Here is a 7,787-nt window from a genome sequence, read left to right on the forward strand (position 1 = left end):
ATTTCCTCGAGATACTGATAATTACCACATGACCCCGCAGGTGTACTTGTGGGCACATGCCCCAAAGAATTGAAAGCAAGGACTCGAGATTTTTTGTGCAGCCACGTTCACGGCGGCAACATTCACGGTAGCTAAAACACGGAAGGAAGCGTGGATGAACGGACAAGCAAAACGCCGTCCGTCCTTACACTGGAACATGATCCAGCCTTCAAAAGGAAGGGGATTCTGACACGTGTACCGCGCGGGTGAACTCGGAAAACACGACGCTGAGTGAAATAAGCCAGCTGTGAAAGACGAAGACTGTATGAAATCCACTTGTGTGAGGGGCATAGTCAGAATTGCAGACAGGAAGTGGAAGGGGGGTTGCCGGGGGCCGGGGGAGGTGACAGTTTGGAGTTAGGGCTTGATGGATATTGTTTCAGTTGGACAAGATGAAAAGAGTTCTGGAGAAGGACAGGGTGAAGCCTGCACGTTACGCATGGAGGTGACGCCACAGAAACGTACGCTTAAAAATGGTTAAGATGATAACTCTTATCATCTTTTTTTAAATGTTTTTTTAAATGTTTACTTTGGGAGAGTGTGTGTGTGGAGGGGCAGAGAGAGAAGGAGAGAGAGGGAGGGAGAGAGGATCCAAGCCGGCTCTCCACTGTCAGCACAGAGCCCGACGTGGCACTCGAACCCATGAATCCCGAGATCGTGACCTGAGCCGAAATCAAGAGTAGATGCTTAACCGACTGAGCCACCAGGCACCCCGATAGGTTTTATGTTATGTGTATTTTACTACAATAGCAAAGAAAGGAAAAGGGAATAATTATAAAAAATTGGAAATAAGATAAACATCCAAGAATTGAGAATCATGCGATCGGAAGGAAAAAAAGAGTCAAGCGCGTATCCTGCTTTTCCTACCCAAACCAGATCTCCGGGCAACCGCAGCGGGAGAGGGGGCTTCTCTCCAGAGAAATACTCTCGCTGATGAACAGAGGTCAACCCAGTGAACCTCCTGACGCACGCACAGACCGCTAGCAGACTTGTCAAACCCCCAGCCCGCTTCACCCAAGTCTCGATCCGAGACATTTCAGGGCCTTCTGGGGAGCCACGCCCACCCTCACGGCCACCAGGACCCCCGGGGGGGGGGGACAGAGAGCGGCAGTGGTGGGTGCTAGAGCAGGGCCGCCGGCCTTGAGCGCCACCCCCAAGGGGGCAGCCACACCCTGGGGGACGCTAGCTTAAGGAACCATAAGCCAAGTGGAGAGAGAGGACAAAAGCCGGGCTGTGGGGGGAAGCCTCCTTTCCTTACCCTGCCGAGGAGAGGGGGCTTCTCTGGTGGGTCTGGACTGCGGGCTGGCGGAAGCGTGGGCCTGCCCTTCACCTCTGTGAGCTGAGCTGCTGGTCCCACTCACCCATGCACCCCTCACGTCCCCTCAGGAAACCTAGATTCTCGGGGCGCCTGGGGGCTCAGCCAGTTAAGCATCCGACTTCGGCTCAGGTCAGGATCTCACGGTTCATGAGTTTGAGCTCCGCATTGGGCTCTGTGCTGACAGCTCGGAGCCTGGAGCCTGCTTGGGATTCTGTGTCTCCCTCTCTCTCTGCCCCTCCCCCACTCACACCGTCTCTGTCTCTCAAAAATGAATAAACATTAAAATATATATATTTTTTAAAGTAATGGATGGGGGCACCTGGGTGGCTCAGTTGGTTAAGTGCCTGACTTCAGCTCGGGTCACGATCTCGCAGTTTGTGGGTTCAAGCCCCGCATAGGGCCCTGTGCTGACAGCTCGGAGCCTGGAGCTGCTTCGGATTCCTTGTCTCCCTTTCTTTCTCTCCGCCCCTGCCCGTGCTCTGTCTCTCTCAAAACTAAATAAACATAAATAAAATAAATAAAATAAAAAAAGAAACAGAGATTGTACGTCTTTGAGCACGAGGGCAATGAACCCAACATAAAATCTACATCAGGGTTGAGTTGCGAAGGCTCACATTGTGGGGACTTCACTCCACCGGGTCCTCTTCTGTCCCACTCCTTTGTCTTTGTGACCTGCCCTGGCCAGGCCAGGAGGAGGACAGTGGCTGTAAGAGCATGACCTCTAAGGGGGCAGCGTCATGTCACGGACGTCCTTCTTGATGTAGACAACTGTTGATTTTCATTACACTGTGTTCTAATTACGGTTTCATGGTCTCCGACCACGTCTGTGGCAAAGGTCCGGATCTACTCTGAGAATCTCCCAGCAGATGGCAGCAAAGTGTCCTGTCCTAACAAGAGTCAGCCTCCGTCCGGCTTTCTGACCTGAGTCCCTCTGTGAGGCTGCCAACACGCGGCCCCCGAGGAAGAAACGGTCCAGAACCGGAGGGTGTTCGTGGCCTGAGACCATCACAAACGACCTGCGCTTCTCGACACGTGGGCGCTCACGTGACGGGGTGCTGAGCGGCGTGAGCCCTAGAGGACATCAAGCAGAGGTGGTGGCCTTGGCCCTGACCCTGCTCAGACACAGACTTCAGATCTCCAAGACAGCCACCACACCAGGGAGTTGGGGGAAACTTACTGAACACATTCTCTTCCAAATGGTGAAACTGGGGGCCACCTAGAACCTTGTCATCTTATATGTAACATTCGAGAGATCGTGCTTCGTTTTCATCTCCGCTTCAGGCGTGAAAACCACCAGGGGCTGAGTGAGGGTGGGGACACGGTGTATCTTAGTGGCCATGGCGAAGACACACGTGCACGTTGGTGGTGATATTGAGCATTAGAGCTTTGTTTTTAAGTGTACTTATTTGTTTTGAGAGAGACAGAGAGAGAGAGAGAGAGAGCGTGTGCGAGCACAAGTGGGGGAGGAGTGAGAGAGGGGGAGAGAGAATCCCAAGCAGGCTCCACGCTGTCAGCAGAGCCCCTCGCAAAGCTCCATCCCGTGAGCCATGAGATCACGACCTGAGCCGAAACTGAGGGCCAGACATTCAACGGACTGAGCCACCCAGGCACCGCTAGAGGTTTGTTTGAAAGTTTGAAAAACAAAAAAATAAGAGTCTATGCTGTGGAATAGACACTGTATTAAAAAATATTTAGGTGAGGGGCACCCGAGTGGCTCAGTCGGTTGGGTGTCTGAGTCTTGATTTTGGCTCAGGTCACGAGCTCAACAGTTTGTGAGACTGAGCCCCGTGTCGGGCTCTGCACTGGCCGTGTGGAGCCTGCTTGGGATTATCTCTCTCTCTCTCTCTCTCTGCGCCTCCCCCTGCTCAAGCACACTCTCTCAATAAATAAAGAAAGAAACATTAAAAGGAATATTTAGGTGATTTGCTATCAACTGCTCATACACAGTCCTCTTCCATTTAATGTCAAAAACCTATTCCTAAAAATTAGACATTCTCCACAAAAATGTCAGTTGAGAATCAACTTTATGATATAACTAAGAACCGGCAGAATACTTCCGTGTAAGTAACACACTTACTTACGTATAACTGAATGTAAGACGCTAAACACTTCACTTCCTAAACACAGTGATGGTCAAGGATGTTAACGAACCCGTCAGCAGGAATGTGGTTTCTTTCAGCCCCAGCCGTGTCCCCAGCGCACACACACCCATCTGTTTATCCTCGAGCAAAACACGTTCACGCGACTACAATCATCTACCCATTGTTTCTGAGATGGAACTCAAGATTGTCCCACACGTTATTCTCGTAAAGTTCTTTTACTCATTCGGGAGGACATAAATATAAAGTGTTCCTGTATAAGTATTGCTAGAAAGAAATTTGAGAGACCCACATTCTCTAAAAGTGTAAGCATTAAAGGCCCGGAAGTCTTCAACGTCAGGAATGTCGCCTTGTAGATGTCCTGTGGGCTGCGCCTGTATCAGGTGCCGCTTTTGATGAGGCAACGTCTAGATTCAGAAGACCATCTGAACCACTGTTCACCTGGGGCAAGGCGAATATTTTTTATTTTGCAGAAATCAGCAAAATTCGGTAACATGATGCCAGATCATTTATGCAGAAAACAATCACTAATACCAAGTAATGTTACTCATTATTTAGAGGATAAACTACAAAACTGAGTAATTAAAATTACGGTAGATGGGATAAGTAGAAGTATGATGATTTTCACTGAAGTGAATATTCATCAACTGCTCCACCCTCCCGGGAACGTGGGGTGGGGGGGACGGTGCAGGGTTTGCACTGCCTGGTCCCCTTGCGGTCTGGTGGGACCATATGACTGGTGTTGGCTAATGAGGTGTGAGAGGGAGTGGCATGCGGCATCTTCATACCAGAGCATTTAATTGCCAGAGTTCTCTTTCCCTCAGCCCAGAAGACCAGAAATATTCCAGAAAATGGTCATTTCATCAACCTGGGTCCTGAAATGAAGATGGCAACTCACTTATTATGAGCGAGACTAAATTCACAGAAAGGAAGTGGGAAACACCCTAAGTATCCATCGATGGATAAATGGATAAGCAAAATTTGGTATGTACATACAAGGGAATATTATTCAGCCTTTAAAAAGAATGAAATTCTGGTAAATGCTACGATTTGGATGAACCTTGAAGCCCTGATACTATGTGGAATAATCCAGACACAAGACTGTAGGATTCCACTTATACGAGAGGCCTAGATAGTTAAATTCATAGAGGCAGAGGTGGAACAGTGACTATCGGAGGCTAGGGTTGGGGGGGTACATGGGAGTTATTATTTAATAGATGCGGAATTTCATCGAGGCATGATCAAAAAGTGGAGACGAATGGTGGCGACAGCTGCGTGACATCGTGAAGGTTCTTAACGCCACTGAACCGTATGCTTTACAATGGTTAAAATGGGAAATTTTGTTTTACATATTTTAGCACAATATAAAAATTTTTATTTTTTTATTTATTTTTTAAAATAATTTTTTAAAGTTTTATCCACGTAGGTAATCTCCATACCCAATGTGGGGCTCAAACTCATGACCCTAACATCAAGAGTCACATGCTCTTCTCACTGAGTCAGGCAGGAGGTCCTAATATTTTTTTAAAAGAATCAAATAGAGGCGCGCCTGGGTGGCTCAGTCGTTGAGCGTCCGACTTCAGCTCAGGTCACGATCTCGCGATCTCGCGGTCCGTGAGTTCGAGCCCCGCGTCGGGCTCTGGGCTGATGGCTCAGAGCCTGGAGCCTGCTTCCGATTCTGTGTCTCCCTTTCTCTCTGCTCTTCCCCCGTTCATGCCCTGTCTCTCTCTCTGTCTCAAAAATAAGTAAACGTTAAAAAAAAAAAAAAAAACATTTAAAAAAAAAGAATCAAATAGAGGGACGCCTGGGTGGCTCAGTCAGTTAAGTGTCGGACTTTGACTTAAGTCATGATCTCACAGTCTATGAGTTCGAGCCCTGCATTGGGCTCTGTGCTGACAGCTCGGAACCTGGAGCCTGCTTCAGATTCTGGGTCTCCCTCTCTCTCTGGCCCTTCCTCTCTCACGCTGTCTCTATCTCTCTCAAAAATAAAGAAACATTTAAAAAAATTCACTCTAGGGATTCGAAATCAAATTTGAGCAAGCAGAAAAAGAATCATTGAATTTGAAGATGTATCAATTGAGATTATCTAGTCTTAGAAAGAAAAATAAATTAAGAAATGAACAGTGTCTCAGAGACCTGATGTACCCAAAGTAGAATGATGTAATCAAAAGAAAACAAGTCAACCAAGAATTCTATATCCAACAAAATCATTCTTAAAAAATGAAGAAAAGCTTAAAACATTCTTTTTTTTTTTAATTTTTTTTTCAACGTTTATTTATTTTTGGGACAGAGAGAGACAGAGCATGAACGGGGGAGGGGCAGAGAGAGAGGGAGACACAGAATCGGAAACAGGCTCCAGGCTCTGAGCCATCAGCCCAGAGCCTGACGCAGGGCTCAAACTCCCGGACCGTGAGATCGTGACCTGGCTGAAGTCGGACGCTTAACCGACTGCGCCACCCAGGTGCCCCAAAACATTCTTAATAATAATAAACCAAAGAGGGGAGAGTTTGTTGTTAGTGGATCTGACCTACAGGGAATACTAAAGCAAGTCCTTTGGGCTGAAATAAAAAGACACTAGACAATAATTCAGATTCACATGAAGAAATTCAGAACACCAGTACAGCTATGTGCAAAGATAAATACAAAAGACAGCATATGAGTAGTTTTTGTTTATAACTGCTTTTTTTCCTCCCTGACTTATAGGACAGCTACAGAAGCAATGTAAATCTAAGTTGATGCTCACAAAACATATGGAAATTGTCTTATAACATCTTATAATGATGTAAGTGTCACTCAATCCAGAAGACACGATATTTATAAACATATATGCACCCAACGACAAAGCCTCAAAATACATGAAGCAAAAACTGACAAAACCTTTAAAGGGAGAAACTTACAATTTAACAATAATAGTTGGAGCTCTCGCCTTTTTCCCACCGTCGTGGTGTGTGCGGTTGACTGTTCCTCGCCATGTTTTCTCACAAGACTTTCAGGATTAAGCGATTCCTGGCCAAGAAACAAAAGCAGAATGGGCCCATTGCCCGGTGGATTTGGATGAAAATTGGCAATTAAATCAGGCAGAACTCCAAGAGGAGGCATTGGAAAAGAACCAAGCTGGGTCTCTAAGGGATCGCACATGAAACGGCACACATACTTATGCTGCATGAACGTCACATGTTCCTGTCTGATGGCTCTGTAACATCCCTCCTACCTGAATAACAGACATGTTTTACCAGGGAAATGATTTCCTCTGTTGCTAAGCTTCTGCTCCAGTGAGTTGGTTCAGTAATAAATATGTGAGACCTTTTGGTTGGAAAAAAAACACACAATAATAGTTGGAAGCTTTAATACCCAACTTTCATAATGGATAGAACAATTAGATAGAAGATCAGCAAAGAAAGAGAAGACATGAAAACCACTACAGGCCAACTAGACCTAACAGGCATAATAGAACTTTCCACCCGACAACAAAAGGATACACAATCTTCTCAAGTGTACGTGAAACATTCTCCAGGACAGAACGTATGTTAGGCCATAAAATAGGTCTCAGTAAATTTAAAAGGATTGAAATCATGCAAAGAATATTCTCTGACCAAAACAGAATGAAATTAGAAATCATCAGAAAGAAATTTGGAAAATTCACACTTCTGTGGAAATTAAACAACACACTCCTAAATTACTAATGGTCAAAGAGGAAATTCCAAGGGAAATTAGAAAGTACTTTGAAAAGACTAAAAACAAAAACACAACGTACCAAAACTTATGGGATACAGCAAAAGCAGTGCTCAGAGAAATTGATATCTTTCAACACCTACACTGAAAATAACAAACACCTCAAATTAATAAACTAATCTTTCACCTTAAGAAGGTAGAGAGGAGTAAACTAAACTCAAAGCAGGCAGAAGGATGGGAATAGTAAAGATTAGAACAGAAACAGAGAATAGAAAAACAGTAGGAAAAAAAATCAATGAAACCAAAAGTTGGTTCTTTAAAAAGATATATAGGTGCTCCTGTGTGGGTCAGTCAGTTGAGAGTCCGACTTCAGCCCAGGTCATGACCTTATGGTTGGTGAGTTCGAGCCCCACATCAGGCTCACTGCAGTCAGCCTGTCAGCACAGAGCCCACTTCAGATCCTCTGTCCCCCTCTCTCTGCGCCTCTCCTGCTTTCACTCTCTCAAAAATAAATAAACATTAAATGAAAAGATAAATAAAATAGAAAAGCCTTTAGCTAGACAGACCAAGAGGAAAAGAGAAGACTGAAATCACTAAAATCATGTATGAAAAAGGGGACATTACTACTGACCTTACAGAAATAAAAATGATTATAAGGG

The 7,787-nt window shown here is 45.5% G+C and overlaps 1 pseudogene; it reads left to right on the top strand.

Annotated features, from left to right (window-relative positions):
• Positions 1 to 5,930: 5,930 nt before the first annotated feature.
• On the top strand, positions 5,931 to 6,692 carry LOC113600444 (60S ribosomal protein L39-like; annotated as a pseudogene).
• The last annotated feature ends 1,095 nt before the right edge of the window (positions 6,693 to 7,787 follow it).

This window comes from Acinonyx jubatus, chromosome F2, assembly GCF_027475565.1.
Source record: "Acinonyx jubatus isolate Ajub_Pintada_27869175 chromosome F2, VMU_Ajub_asm_v1.0, whole genome shotgun sequence".
Taxonomy (NCBI): Eukaryota; Metazoa; Chordata; class Mammalia; order Carnivora; family Felidae; genus Acinonyx; species Acinonyx jubatus.